The sequence below is a fragment of the Neodiprion virginianus genome, chromosome 6 (assembly GCF_021901495.1).
Source record: "Neodiprion virginianus isolate iyNeoVirg1 chromosome 6, iyNeoVirg1.1, whole genome shotgun sequence".
NCBI classification, from domain to species: Eukaryota; Metazoa; Arthropoda; class Insecta; order Hymenoptera; family Diprionidae; genus Neodiprion; species Neodiprion virginianus.
This window is the reverse complement of record NC_060882.1, coordinates 2,120,606-2,135,556: the sequence shown is the minus strand read 5'-3', so window position 1 is coordinate 2,135,556 and position 14,951 is coordinate 2,120,606. Positions and strand designations below refer to the sequence as shown.

At 44.6% G+C, this 14,951-nt stretch overlaps 1 protein-coding gene across 1 annotated transcript in view; it reads left to right on the top strand.

Annotated features, from left to right (window-relative positions):
• Window positions 1-14,951, top strand: part of LOC124306803 (G1/S-specific cyclin-D2) — a 123,162-nt gene that overhangs the window by 16,898 nt on the left and 91,313 nt on the right. Inside the window, exon 2 of the mRNA XM_046767836.1 lies at window positions 12,504-12,604. The gene's annotated coding sequence lies outside the window, so the exon portion shown is untranslated. The remainder of the gene's footprint in view (window positions 1-12,503; window positions 12,605-14,951) is intronic.

Below are 14,951 nucleotides of genomic sequence, written 5' to 3'. Positions count from 1 at the left end.
GTGTTCGGGGGCGGGGAGAGGGAAGCGGGATTATCAATTTGAATACCTACCTGCTAGCTCGCGGATGATTGCTTGCTTAATTATCCGTGTATTCTGTATTCCAATCTCGCGTTGCCGCGTCTCTGCACGCGTATTTCCGTATTTACGCATTTGTGTACGTGCGATGTACGCTCGACTCCATCTCTACGTAAATACGTACGTGCCCTTTGATGCGAGACTGAAACTGGCGAATCCGAGTAACGAAAAATATGGGCACGTGTCCCGCGCGACAAGATTCGGACGATCAACCGTTAACTCTGTGAAACGAGCTGCGTGAATCAGTGATGAATGAAATTTCAAATGAGATGAATTTTAAATTGACATCAGAAGTAATAAAAAAATATTCAGATAAAACGCTAACGCCGAGGAGGCGTGTCAACGCTGTAGAATAAATGTATACGATAAATGTATGTTTATACGTTTATAATTTCGCACTGAATCTTACGTACGGACATGTAATACGCAAAACGATCATATTCCGCATTATTATTTTTCTTTCGTAAAATATCTCGATAGAAATCGAATTGCTGTATAAAAAATTTCGCCCTTAACGTAGAATTTTTTTTTTTTTCATATCAACTTCGTACAAATAACATGTTTATGAACATATTTCATTTGGTGTAAAAAAAAGGAAAAAACGTTCCCAACGGAGTGAAGTTCATAACGTTTAATAATCCAACGATCCATTTTTTTTTTTTTTTTTTAGGAAAAAACATTATTTCGCAAATGTAGGAGCATCTCAAATTGAGTAATCTTTAATTAATAAATTCTTTAAAGGAGTTCCAAATTTTCAAAACCACGATCTTAGCTTCAACGTTTCATTACATTAACGTTACTAACTTCAATCCGCTTGCGTCGAGCTTCTCTACCGCTTTACTGCACGTACCGCACACCGTATCTCCACATGTACGTACATCGTGCATGTAAAATTCGCATAAATTCGTACACCTTGCCTGGTTTTTTTCACCAAGTTTTATCTTGCGTCGAGGCATATGGTTATGGGGTAGGCAGGATGTGCTTATCTACCCGCGGTGCGATTCGCCGCGCATGGCACCACGTAAAACGTAATAATAATAATTGGTTGAACGGAAAACGAGGGCAAAAAAACGCATGCACAAATGTCGGAAATGAGGAACGGAATAAAACCCGCGAATATTCATCACGTTTGAGTTGTGAGATACGTTTAACAGAGCACCGCGGGCGTTGCGTGGAAAAACATCGAAACGCAGTACGACGATATTGCACTTGCTGCATTTTTACTTTCACGGTTTTCTTATTTTGTTCTCTTTCGTGTTTATCTCTCTTTCCCTTATACCTGTCCGTGTTTTACTGCCCTGATACGACTCTACGAGACACCCGTACGTTAGACACGTTATTATTATAGTAGGCATGTACGTTGGTACACATACCGAAAGGTAACTCTATACCCGTGTGACAATATAGATAATCAAATGTAGGCATGATATTCTTGGCGCCATTTACATGCGCCGTTTACATTCTGGTTCTTGAGTATACACGGTATTGTATAACAGTCAAAATGTTCCTCGTCTTTCACGCTTGGCTGCCGCCTTATTTACGTCACTATTGTACAATATCCGCAGGGCTGTTGTTCTTGCATTTTTTCACTCAGAGTGCGTCGTTTTGCGGCACTGACTTACAGACGGCACGTGATTTCTGCCGATGGAACATCTCTCGCGCAACTCCGGATCCGGTGTTTCGATTTTTTCCTAGACCCTGCAGGTTTCATCCCTCTCCTGCATCCCCGACGGGTCTCGTCCTTCTCGGGACCGTGAAGAAGCGCCGGAATTTTGATCGAGAAATTATGCGGGAGGCCGGCCGCTTCAACCCTCGGTTAAAGTATTCCGGGACCGAGAAGCGCTGCTTAGAGGAGGAATGAATGTATTCGGTTACGATTATACGTCGAGGTTGTACGCTCGCTCCCTCACTCTCGACTTGCACACCCTGCAGTGAATCGGACACGCCGAGGATGCTGGGTGTGTTGTTTGATCCCGCGCCGACTGCCGCCTGAAATCTGATTTATTGATTATGATCTGATTATTAAAATTAAAATGGGGAGGTGGAGAACGCGCAGCTTGCCGATGGACCGCAAGAATTTACTCCGGAATTGCGTATCTGTTGTACCCACGGCAACGCGGAACACGCGATGCGACTGGAAAAGCTGGAGAACCCGAAATTGTCGTGGGATTTTTAATTTGATCATGGAGTAAACTGAAAATATCAATTAGAAATGTTTTTTCGAGGTAACAAGTTTACTTTTTTTCATCGAGAAAACAAATTGGCTTGAACCGACCTTTTTTTTCGGCCACCTTGAACGCGTACCCAATTTCTTACACCGTATAGAATAATTTTTACTGGTAAATTTTTTTTGCTTGTATCAATTTACTGTGAAAACTATGAGAATTAAGTGCTTTTATTTTACAGTAATCAGCGAAAATTTTTCAGGATCTACCGAAATACGTCGAACCGTTTCAAACCAAAACATACTCGTGTATTTTTCAAACTAAACTCCTTCAGAGTTGTTGCACTTTTGTTAAAACTCATTCGAATCTCTTACTATAACTTGAACTGTCGTACGTGCAAATTCGACAGCTTGGATGCGAAATCTAGGATCACAAATGTTTCGGATAATGAGTAGAGCGTCGCAGCGACTAGCCGGAGGGTCGCAGTCGATTAACCCTATTGAGAAATTTAAGCAAAAGAGGCGCTACGCCGACTGTCCCGCAGGTTTAAATCCCTGCATCCCGGATCACCGGGAGTCGTCTTAGCACCAGAAACGTGTTTCCGTTCAATCCGTGAACCGAGTTTGAATGTACGAGAGGCGGAATTTCTCTCCTTTCTCGTCGCGTAGTTCTAGGTCCGACTTGCGTCTCTCTTCGTCCTCTTGGACTCCCCGTTTCCTTCTTCTTCTTCTTCTTCTTCTTCTTATTGTTGTTGTTACTATTCCTCTTTTGCCAGCCAGCTCGTCTCTTTCTTCCCTTCTTTTCTCTCCTTTTCAATGGTACTCTCCCGACGTCGGAGCATCTCCGTTGCCGCTGTTGCACCGGCAGCAGTCCCTCTTGTTTCGCGGCGTGCGTTAACCAACCAGACAACACGGAAAGGTCTGCCGCCCTCCCGCGTTGCTAGCTACGGATTCTCTCGATACCGACCAAATAGCCCCGGGTTACCGAGCTATCCTCATTCAGCGATCCCCATCCCCGGGACTCTCTAAACGCCAGCGTCTTTAGAGAAATTACAGTCATTGCTATCGCACGCCCTCGTTCACTCTCAACGGCACGGCCTGCTTGCGCATGCACGATACTTACCTACTGCAACGACGATGATTCCACGGTAGACGAGATGAGCGTAGTCTAACGTAACCGTTTGTAGGTGCAACACGCAGCCTCATCTTGTAACGTTCGGACAACGGGCCTCGTCGTTACGCGTGGTGTAAGGAATCAAGGTGTGCTCTGAACGGAGATGCCCGGTAGCGAAGTCACGTGATAGTCCCCGTATGACGTCACGACAATTATAGTTAAATACAAATGACGATTTCATGTCGGGACACCTTCTCAATAACCGAATCGGCGGTGATGGATAAGAACACACCTTGTTACCTTAAACCGTGATGTGGACTGTAATTTCAATCCCATACGAAGTCCCTTCATTGCCCTAGCACACATCGTACTGTGAAATTGCCTGTCTTTGAATGAGACTCTCGTCCACTGCCTCATCACGCTTACTTATTTTCTTATCTTCCGTACAATCTTCGAGGGATAAATTTGTAAAAACACGATTGATTGTCTATTTCGATCGGTCATCATTTTTTTCACCGAGGCAAAACTTCTTGGATATAAATTTTTTTTTGTTTTCTTGTTTTCTATTTTCGTATCGATGTGCAATCACACTTTCGAGACATCGCCGCAACAGCGTGGCGATGCGTTACTTCATTCAAAATAATGCCATTCCTGGAATATCGTTTACCTATTTCTTCGACCCTGTCGATTCCAATGTCGCAATGCAGACTGCGGTTCCTTTTATCGAATCGAACCGCTCCTAATAAATTTCTGTCACTATTTCTTGATCAACGATATTGCCTATGCGGCTACAAATTGCAACAGATCCCGACTTTTGTCCAACTGAAATAAAACAACGTTTCGTCACCATGTTCTTACCACACGTATCGCATACCGTACGATTATAAAATGTTTTCCAAGACAGAGACGTACAGTTCCGACCACGATATCGACGGACAAAGTGTTTGTTTCCAGTCACTGCAGTTTGATGCACCCGAGAGACTCGGGATGCAGAGCATGAGCAAAGGTTGTACACACATGCAACGTAGATGCAGGTACAAGGTATAGGGACGGCACAAGACTCGTGAGCAATGCGATTCCCCCTCGCGGTAGTGCGGAAAAGTTATTCAATGCCAACCCAATAACAACGTCTATTGGATAGGTATGTACCCAGATGCATAGCTATCTGTAGTATAGGTGTAGGTACGTATGAAATGCAGGAAACACGAGTGGAAGAAGAGCGGATGGACGATGGTGTGTAGCCTGCAACGTGATCGTACACCGATGTGTACCCAGCACACAGACACCGTAACGCGCACACGAGGAGTTATGCGTTACGTCTACAAAAATAATACCCCGTCGCAGGTGGTTTCCTGGTTTTTTAAACCTCCGAGTCATTCACTCACCTTTCGCCACTTATCATCATCACACGCCTCCGCGTCCCCTTGTATCCTCCATCCTCGCCACTCTCACAATTCTTGAGCCAGAAGAAAACGGATGCGTGGTTCTCGCACGGTGCATTTGTATGCCGTATCCTAACTTGGCAGAACCTGCGGCAGGTCCTTCGGGAGCCCTGAGAAGGAACGCTGACGGACACAACCGGCGAACGACGAAACGTCGAACGTCCGACGCTCGTGATGCATATGCATACGTATGTTGCTTGTGTTCACGTACCCAGGTACAATAATGCGGGGTTTTCACTGCGTACCTGCATGCAGGGTGCGGGGGGCGGGGAGATATGTGTTATTTACATGTGACTAGCGCTAGGCATCTTCCACTTCTTCTTCTTCTTCTTCTTCTTCTTCTTCTTCTTCTTCTTCTTCTTCTTCTTCTTCTTCATCTTCTTTTTCCTCGAACAACGCGGTGTATACCTCGGAACACAGAGAGTTGGGTAGGTATACAAATGTCTTGGAGAAAGATAGAGAAAGGAGAGAGAGGGAGAGAGAGAGAGAAGGAAGAGGAAAGGATGTGGAAGGAAGGCGCTCTCTGTTGATAGAGGATGTTTTGAAGGGAATGAGAGACTGGCGGACGGAGTAACGTGCGACAGAGGGAGACGGAGGGTAGAGAAGAGAATTGAGAAGAGAGGAGAAGAGAAAAGAAGAGAAGAGAACGTCCGAGTGAGGGCAATGCCGCTGCTGCCGCTGCTGCCTTGCATCCAGTCGGTGTGAGGAGTCGAAGGAATTCCCGTGGGAGCGCGGTGCGGAACGGGTTTCTTTAAGGAACAAGAATTTGTTGAACGTGACTAAATATTGTGTCCTCCCACCTTACACCATGCGCCACCCTCATCAATGCTGAGCAGCCGGTATTCCTATTTGCATTTATACACGATGATCTTATTCCTTATTCCATCCGATATGTTATACCGGTAAATGGCAATGTCTCGTGATGACGGAGCGATGTTCTTGACTTGGGAATATGGAGGGATATCCGGAAGAGGAGGATACATACGCACATTCCGTTTCGCATTACTTTGTACACTAGTTATTGATGAAATGAGAACGCAACTGACTCAGGATTTAATTGGTTACAAGTATTAATGTTTTTTCGACGCGTTAAGAAGACCCGCTTTCCCGTATCAGGCTCTGTACTCTCTCTTCTGCTCTCGAGGCAAAATCTGACATTGAAGCTATCGATCACTAACGTACCTATCTACTCTTATGTCGGTGAAACCGCGGAGTTTCACATCTGGATATTGCAAGGATGAAATGATTTTCTCCCGGTGTGATTTCTTCACATGTAACGCGCGAATGGGCGTACATTGTAGGTAGGTACCAGACACTGGTAGTGTATGAAAGTCCCTCTAGCGAGTCAATCTTCGTTATATTTACATACTCTCTACGTGCCCGCATCGAATGTCCGGTTTGAACTATGACGTAACGTGTAACGTCCGTTCCACTGACCAACGACTTTTGGCAGTGCGTTTGAGCTTAACTCGATCGTGACGAAATAATCGGCGACGATTTTTTTTTTTCTTTCTTTTCAAGAAGACAAATTCCACACTTTGCGCGTGTTAAGTATATCCTCAACGGAGAGATTTGGTCACCAACGATTGTAGCGCAGCTGCGGATCGCCTCGATCCTATCGATCATTCGGCCACTTAACCGCAGTCCTTGAAGCCTACGTAATGGAGGAAGAACCAAGATTAATTAGAAGGTCGCTTTCGGTTGTTTATAGAAGAAAGAAAAGAGATAAAGAGAGCGAGTGAGAACGGTGGAAGCTGCTTCTTCCGTTTGCACGCGCCTCTTGTTGATAATAAGGGTTCGGTGACTGGTTCGCGTACTGCCTCGAAAACCTTGACTCGGAGTTGAAGGCCATCGCGGTCGTGTGGGAGGCGGCGGCGGCGGTCGGAAAAGGCCGTTTTACGCTTTTCGTAGTAGGTACTTATGGGCGGAGGCTCGGCCAGGCTAGTCTAAGCTAGACTACACTAGCCGCTGCTCCGTGGGGAACCCGGACCCCGTCACTAAACAGCTTCGCTCAGCGTAGGTCGGCCCTCCGGCGCATACCAGACGTACTCAATGAACTGCTCGCTCTCCGCTCCCTGCTGCCCGCCTTCTGCGTGCGGAGGACCCCGAGAGGAGCGAAAGAAGCCCCGCGTATTAATGAACTCACGGAATTTATCGGGAATTAACATCACGCGTGGACGTTCGTCGTGCACGTTCAGCCGATCGGTGGGTACGTGCGCGTTTTATCACGTTCGAACGGATCCGTCGACGCTGCTGCGAACCGCACTTTGCGAGTCCCTTTAAATTCGGACTCTTTCTTACCGTTATCGCACCTCACGGAAGAACCTGGAATTCGTGGTGAATTTTTTTAAATCATCGGTTCAAGATTTTATGCTAATTATTGTTGGATTGTGAGTTTTATTTTTTTATTTCTTGCCACACGCCTCAAAATTCGTGAATATACATTTATCTGCAGCGACTAAAAAATTTGGAAAACAATTGAAACTAACCGAAAAGTTCGGTTTCTCTTTACGGTAACGAGATAGTCCGACAGCTGGCTTCTTTCGTAAAAACTCGGATAGGTAGACCAAAAAAAGGAAGCTGTGATAACAAATAAAAATCAAGGCCAGTCGTACGAGTCGGGTCAAAAAGTAAAAACTAGCTTGGAAATTGTGTGCATGCGGGTACACGTACCTACCATACATTGTACGACAAGGTATGAAGAAAAGTTTAAAATAAATGGAAAAGGGGACCGGAGGAGGAGTCGAGGCCGGGTTTATATCTGTAGATGTTGTATCAATGCATGCGTATATACGTGCATGTACAGCGAAAGGACCTACGCCAAGAATGGACAGTTTTTTGGTCCAGCACAAACGAAGAGGCGTCCGTGTAGGTTCTGCATCGCATGTACAACGCGAAGCTTGCGGCTTTAGTCTCTTCTAGTCTATATATCTATAGAGTTGAGTGGCTATAACGCCGTCGCGTCGTTGGGATCAGTGAATGCTTGCATCGCAACACTGATCGGGACCGCGCATAGAAGTTCCCAGGGAGATACGGAGGCCCTAAGACCTGTCGGTCCCAGCGGGGGTCGAGAGCAAGGTGCCCAACATAAATTATAATATATATATGTATGTATGTATATACGTACAGGGTCTTCGCAGCTTTGCGTAGTTGCATATGCGTGTGCGAGTAGATATGAACGCGATGCTGTGTCAATTTGAATTCTACACGTCGAATATTTACTCGAAATCACGGAACTGCCGCACCTACCGCGAGTAAGGTTCTAATTGCTGAAACTTGCTGCTGCTGACATCATTTATTTGGCGTTGCTTTCCTACGATACAATTCGAAGCTCGCGCGGTGTACAAGTTCAGATCAACTCGAATCGGGCGGGGGGCAAAACTTGGCAGGATCGAGCTTGCGAAAATAAAATAACGAAAGAAGAATTCGTGAAAATCTTGATTGTTGCAATTGTAGAATGTGCGAAATGTTGAAAAATTCAAAAATTAACAAATCTTCGTGCACTATTATAGAATCTAAGATTGCATCGCGTAACGATATAATTATTTTTTGGATTTCCTCGACGTGTACGAAAAAAAAAAAAAAAAAAAAAACGTAAGGATTAATTTTTAGTGCATCTTTGCACCGTGCACAGGAGGCGAGAAGATGATGTATCTTGTACCTACTCCTTACGTCTTTCGGCACCGTAAACAGGCACTTATAATATATATTTCCACCTGACCGGCGGTACCGAATCATCTCACGACCTGCATAAACGTGTCTTATTGTCTGCCGGCGCTGCAGTTCACTTGAGGGGCCAAAAGCGGGAGGCGAGAGGAAAAGGGGGCTCCTGCAAGCTTCTGGGAAAAATCGTTATGCGATGCAACGCGGCACGCCGAAGAATCTCGCCCGTGGCTGAAATCTTGAAGATGAACGACGTCCGATGGCTCGCGTGTCGGCTCGGAGCTGAAAGAATAATATACCTATGTGTGTATACGTACATATCAAGCCGTTTTAAGAAAACATAATTTGCGAATTTCCACCGTGGTACCTTCTGAAATGTTTATTTCGGCTCAAAGAAAGATTCTATGAAAAAAAATGAGCGTTTTACGTTACGTCTAACAAGGAAGGTATCCTAGGTCTAACTCTCCGATTTGATTCCTTTCGTAATATGTTATAATAGACTGAAAACTATGCGACGCGCATTTTTTTTTTTTTTCATCTGTCATCAAACACGTTATGGGGGTAAAACCACCCTCCGAAGTAAGCCGTGTCAAGAGGCGATTTCGCGGTTTCACCCACAAGAACGCATAATATTTTTTAACCAATGCAACGGGAAAAGTTTTCTCATAACGAAAAATGGAAAATTTAATTTCATCAATTGAAAAAAACAAATAACACTGCCAATTCACCCCCTTACGGTGTTCAACGGTAGATGAAAAAAAATGCGTGTCGCTTAGTTTTCAGCCTACTTTAACATGTTGAAAAAGAAATGAAATACCTTGTAAGATGGCGCTCCCTCAATTTTTCACTTTTTTCGCATTTTTTTCTGTTAATGCCGGGGTCCCACTTCGATATGCAATGGAACGCGCGTGGGCTTATGTCCCGTATAGGGACCAGCGGTAAGAGAGAGATAGTTATGGTGTACCCCGTCCGCATTTGTCTAATACGTGGTGACTACCTCTTCCATAAACATTGACCATCAGAGCAGAAGACTGGCCGTGGAGTAAACTGTAACCCTGATGTTTGCAGCCCGGAATATAGATATTATCTACAAAATTCATCTTCTCTGCAAACAGAAATTGAATAAACTTCATCTCAGACGTAACGTACAACGCTCATCTTTTGAAAAAATCTTTTTCTAAACCCAAACAAACTTTTCAGAGGGTACTACGGTGGAAATTGGCAAATTATTTTTTCCTGAAACACCCTAAAATATATACATTCCCGTACATGGTATTCGAATTTAATTACACCTGTCTACTACGGTCAATTAACGGATCTAATTATCGTTCAGCTAATTTGCCAAATATCTTTGTACTCCGAATGAAATGAAACGTTCGTGCAACATTTTTTTTCTTACCTTGTACGAATATCGTTACGCGCACACAGGTTACATCACGTGCTTTAAATACTCGCGAGTAAAAAGATCGCAGTTGTAGTTTTGCCGAAATACAGGAAAATCTGGAACGATCACAAGCACGACGATTCTGTCATTCGAATTTGTTTACCAAGCGTGTAATTCGGATACTATACACGCAGGCGATACTGCATATTGATTTTACAGTTTAGCTCCGGTTATTCAAGTTAGAATGTTACAATTCTTGACGTGCGGGGGTCAACGAACGCCCCAAAATACAACAGGTATACCTGTACATACGCATCGCCTGTGGTGTATTCCTACATTCATACCACCCACACACTCTCGCCTCTCGCGTACGCGCACGCACCATCGAAAATACAATTCATCGTCCGCAGACGCGCCGCGAGTCGTAAAATTGACCGATACTCCGAAACGCGGTGCCTCCATCCCTCGCCTTAATTTACACACCTCTTTAAAACGCCCCGTCTCCCCAATATATGCATCTGTTGGAAAGCCCCCCGCCCCCTAAAAGGCAAGAAATCTTTCCTAATTCGTTCGTAATGAGTCGAATCAATTATCGACTCGTCAGATGCAATGCGCCGTACCTTTTTTTCGATAGGGGCAGGGTGGAGGGAGGTTAGTTCGATTACGAATGCTTTTAACGTGTCCCCACAGACACACCTTCGGCTATATGCTATTGTCCGGTGGTTGATAAGTTAACCTTCCCATTATCACTCCCCTGCTATTTTTATCTATATCGTTTCAACATGTGGTGAGATAAAGAGATTTCGATCAAGGGTATAAAGCCACATGCCGCGGTATTGTACGGTACAGGACGCGGAAAATAGATTTGGGGAAACGAAACAACGAAATCGATCGGAAAAGTTGGCGCAACTAACGGGCGATAGATCAAAGCGATCGGTATCGTGTGGTCTCGAAACACGTCATCGTTCGATCGTTTCGACTGAAACCTTCACCGTTGCTTCTGTAGAAAATTGATGTTACACGTGATTTGACGAGAGAAATTTAAGGATGAGAAAAGACCGACTGACACTGATTGTATAAGAGCGAGAAAAAAAGGAAGACGACTGCAACGACGATGCATTCCTTACTGAATTAACATTACAATTCTTCGATAATTAATTGTTGGAAACTCGTTGCGGTGCAGGCAGAGGAGAGGACGAGGTGTCGTTTTACCTACGTTGTATGTAACCGCGTTATGTATACCCAGCCACGCGTATATGCATGTACATACGTACGTGTGTCCACGGTAGCACCTGACAAATGTATGCAGGTATATGTTACGTACATACGTGTACCATTGTACGTAGGTACGTAGAACAGCGTCTCGTGGAAGCTGGACAACGACGTCGAAGGCGCACGAGCAAGGCAGGCCGGATATCGATGTCAAAACTGCATTCTTTGCAAAACCTCATCTCCGCAAGAGCCGCCGCGTTTCTTTCATCGTGTAGGTATTCGCAGCTCGCACGGATACAGATCGTGTACGATAAGTTCGCAGGTGTGCAAGAAGCGTCGATCCACCCGTGACACGATCGTGGTTTTGTAGTATGTATAACGTTTCTTAATGGAATTGAAAAATGAGAAACTTTTTTCTCATCTCGCTTCTCGATCTTCTTCTCGGATTTTAAAATCGCAACACACCCGAGACAGGTATATGCAACATGTATGTATATAATACGGATGAAAATGTTCTATGCTAAGGACGATCACCTCGTACGGGCTTTTGCAATTGAAAAAGTGACCACCAAAAATCGACGAATAGTGGTTGAAACAGTCACCAGAATTGCGCTAATAAGCAATCAGGGTTCAATCCGACTGGCGCTTTCTTTTAATTGTGAAAATTTTTGCTACAGCAACGCCATCTTTATTGTACTCCACACTGTCGGAAAATTCACGGTGTCAATAAAAGTCCGCATCGATTAGTGTAAAATTAAACATTATCTTCTCGACACCAAGTGGTCTTAAATCCAACACAACAACGGTGTTATCTTTGAACATCGCACTTCCAACAGTTTATTTTGCGGACACTTTCTGTAGACGGAGACAGTAATTCTCTATCTTCCGTAGTAATGAGGGTCAAGTCGAAACAGCTGATTAAGAAAAACTGCCGACCGTTGAAAGACAACCGCTCGAGCTCGAAGGAAGGAGCGCATCGTCGTCGTTGCGGAGGATGAAAATTTTAACAGACCGGGCAAAGATAGTTTCGTGCGGCCTACCACAGCATCCTGTCTGTATTTCTTTCTGTCTACCGTTTCGCGGCGGTACTTCGCCAAGGGCTGAAACAGGCATTAACGACCGCCGGTTTTGCTTCTTCGTTCGTCTCTATCTCCCCCCCCCCCCCCCCCCCCCCCCCTCTTGTTATTCGCGCAAACTCACAACCGTGCAGACACGGTCTCCGTGCATCCTTTTCCTCCTCCATTTATGCCCTCCGCGGATGAATTTTTTTTCCACGCGTGCAGCGCTCGCGCGTTCGCGAATTATCGCGCGTAAATATACGCAACAGAAATTTCTCTCGGACGTATTTCATTCTCTCGAGACGAAGGACGCGGGAAAAACTTGCGTCAAAAAGTTCAGGCGTCTTATACTCGACCTTTGTTCATATCCTTTGTTTATTCTTTGTTACAGTTGCAGAATCTTAAAATTTACTCAACGTGGAACTGCCCGTGAACTCCACCGATGATCGACGTTTTTCGGACTTCGTTTTCGATCGGATATGCAGTTTATCGGTGAGCTCCTTTTGTCTATCCTAATTTTTTTTCTTCTCTTCAGTCACGGGTATAAACTTGTCATCTTTTTTTTTTGTTTTCCAATCACGTCGATCGATAGAACTTGTTCTTGCTCTTTAGCAGCTTATGCCTACGCTACCTACAAACTCGCCGATATGTTGCACCGTACACTACCTGCGTATATTGCGCTCCGTACATAGCGTTAATCCCTCATTTACTCTACGCCGTTACAGGCGTTTCGGTTTTTTCAACTCGTTTTTCTATTTCCTACGGGTTTTACAATTCTCGGCCAATTATACACGGTGATTCGTGTTTCTCCGCATTCGCCATTGCACATCGTGTATACCAACGGGCAAATTCCTCACTCGATTACTAGCGAAGAAGCGCATTCATCAGGAATTCTATGCACAAATCAAAGAGTTGAAGATATCACGTAGACGGTTGGTATTTTCTCTTCTCTCGGCAATTTTCAAGCCTGTAACAGGTATAAAATGATATATTTCAATCAACGATTATCAATAATTTTAAATACGTGTCAGGTATGTGTTATCGAATGAGAAGAAAAAAAGAAGAACTGCCCGCTTCTTGAGATTGAATTTTGAAAAAACACTCTTTCAATTCTTTCGTTTGGAAGCTTAAATGCGTTGCCCGTACAGGGTGGAATATGGATCACAGATACCGATCGTAAGTGAACGTTATAGAAAACAGCGATAGCATTGAGGTTCGTCGAATCGTTTTTATCTCCCATATTATTTTTTATCTTTCGCTTGCATTGAGGAGGCGGAAACATTCGTTACTCGGACGTTTCTCGCGCATAGCACAAAAGTATTATATACCTGCATGTACGTTGCGTGTAACGCGTGTATACACATATTTGTATACACAAAAGCTTTAATTTAGGTATGTTACACACGCCGTAGTGGCTGTGCAGCTTATACAACAAGCGCAGGCAACTCCGAGGAGGAATCTTTATGGATATAGGCACGAGAATTCTCTCTTCAACTTCCGTTTCTCTCTCGAGCTACTACCGCACGTATACCGAGGCGTCATCGTCCTGGGTACATGTGCATATATGTGTGTGTGTATACACGAAAAAAAAGAAAAAAATAATGAAAAAACGGAATGTAAAAGGAAAAAGTCATAAAAATAATGAAATACCGTCGAGCCCTCCTAGGATATATCGTATGCTACTATGCTCGCGTGCATAGCAAACAGCACCGCCACCTTCTTCCCCTTCGCCTTCTCCTCTCGTATATCTTTTTAGGGTACGACAAATCTCAGGAGTTTCCGTTGTCGAGGAACGGATTTGATGAAAAAAAACAAAAAATCGCCAAATTGACGCGTCACCGGATCAAAAGCCGATGAAATCGCGAGAAAAATTTGCCAAAGAATCAACGAGGACATCGGAACATGTCGAGGTGTATCACAGATTGTAGGGAATATTATTATTCGAGTGACGATGAAAATGAGAAGCGGAAGTGCGACACCGTCGCTTTGTACATTGGTGGTGAAAAAGTGAAGACGGTGCCGTTTGCTTGAGGGAAGGGAGGTGGAGGACGGGGACAAAATGACCGGTATCACGATGCGAAAGGGTAACCGCAAAGGTAGCTTCGGTGGCAAGGAAATTGTTCCAGTTCGACTACGAGAGTGTAAGAGCTTACTCTACCGTGACACGGCATCCTGCAACAGGCCATACGCTCAAGACTTCCGGCCTGGCACGCACGGGCAGACAGTGCCTAGTCACGAACTGCTCTCGTAATTGTTTCCTTGATAGTGAACCAGCGACGGCTAGAACCCGAGTACCAATATTCGGCGACAATTCGTAACGAGTAACCTACTACCGTTCTTCTTCACCTTTCTCCTACTTTTCGAATGCCATCCTCTCGCGAGATTGTATGATTTCTGAGTTCGAATAACGAGAGGGGGAGGATTGTTATGTGGTAATTTTTGCTCCGATGTCGGCAAACGAGTGCGAATGGATTATTCGAATATCGTAACGAGGGCATATCGGGAGGAGTAATTATTGTGAGAACATTGCGGACTGAAATTGTGATCGTTGTTAAGGCAGACGTTATGCTAGTTGAACTGACTAATGATACATCCTCGCTGATCGTGCACAGCCCATATTCAGCCGTTGGCTTTGGTTTTCCTGACCTAATGAAATTTGCGGCGGAAAGAAGAAGCAATTACGGCTCGGCTGAGCCGAGCCTCGCTCTGGGTGTACACCGTACACGGTTTGTAAGAAAACCTTCAAGTTGCATTATATGTATATATATATATATATATAGGACATAGGTATATACATGTATACCAGTTGCCTTTGCGTGTCTAGAATTACCGGACTCGG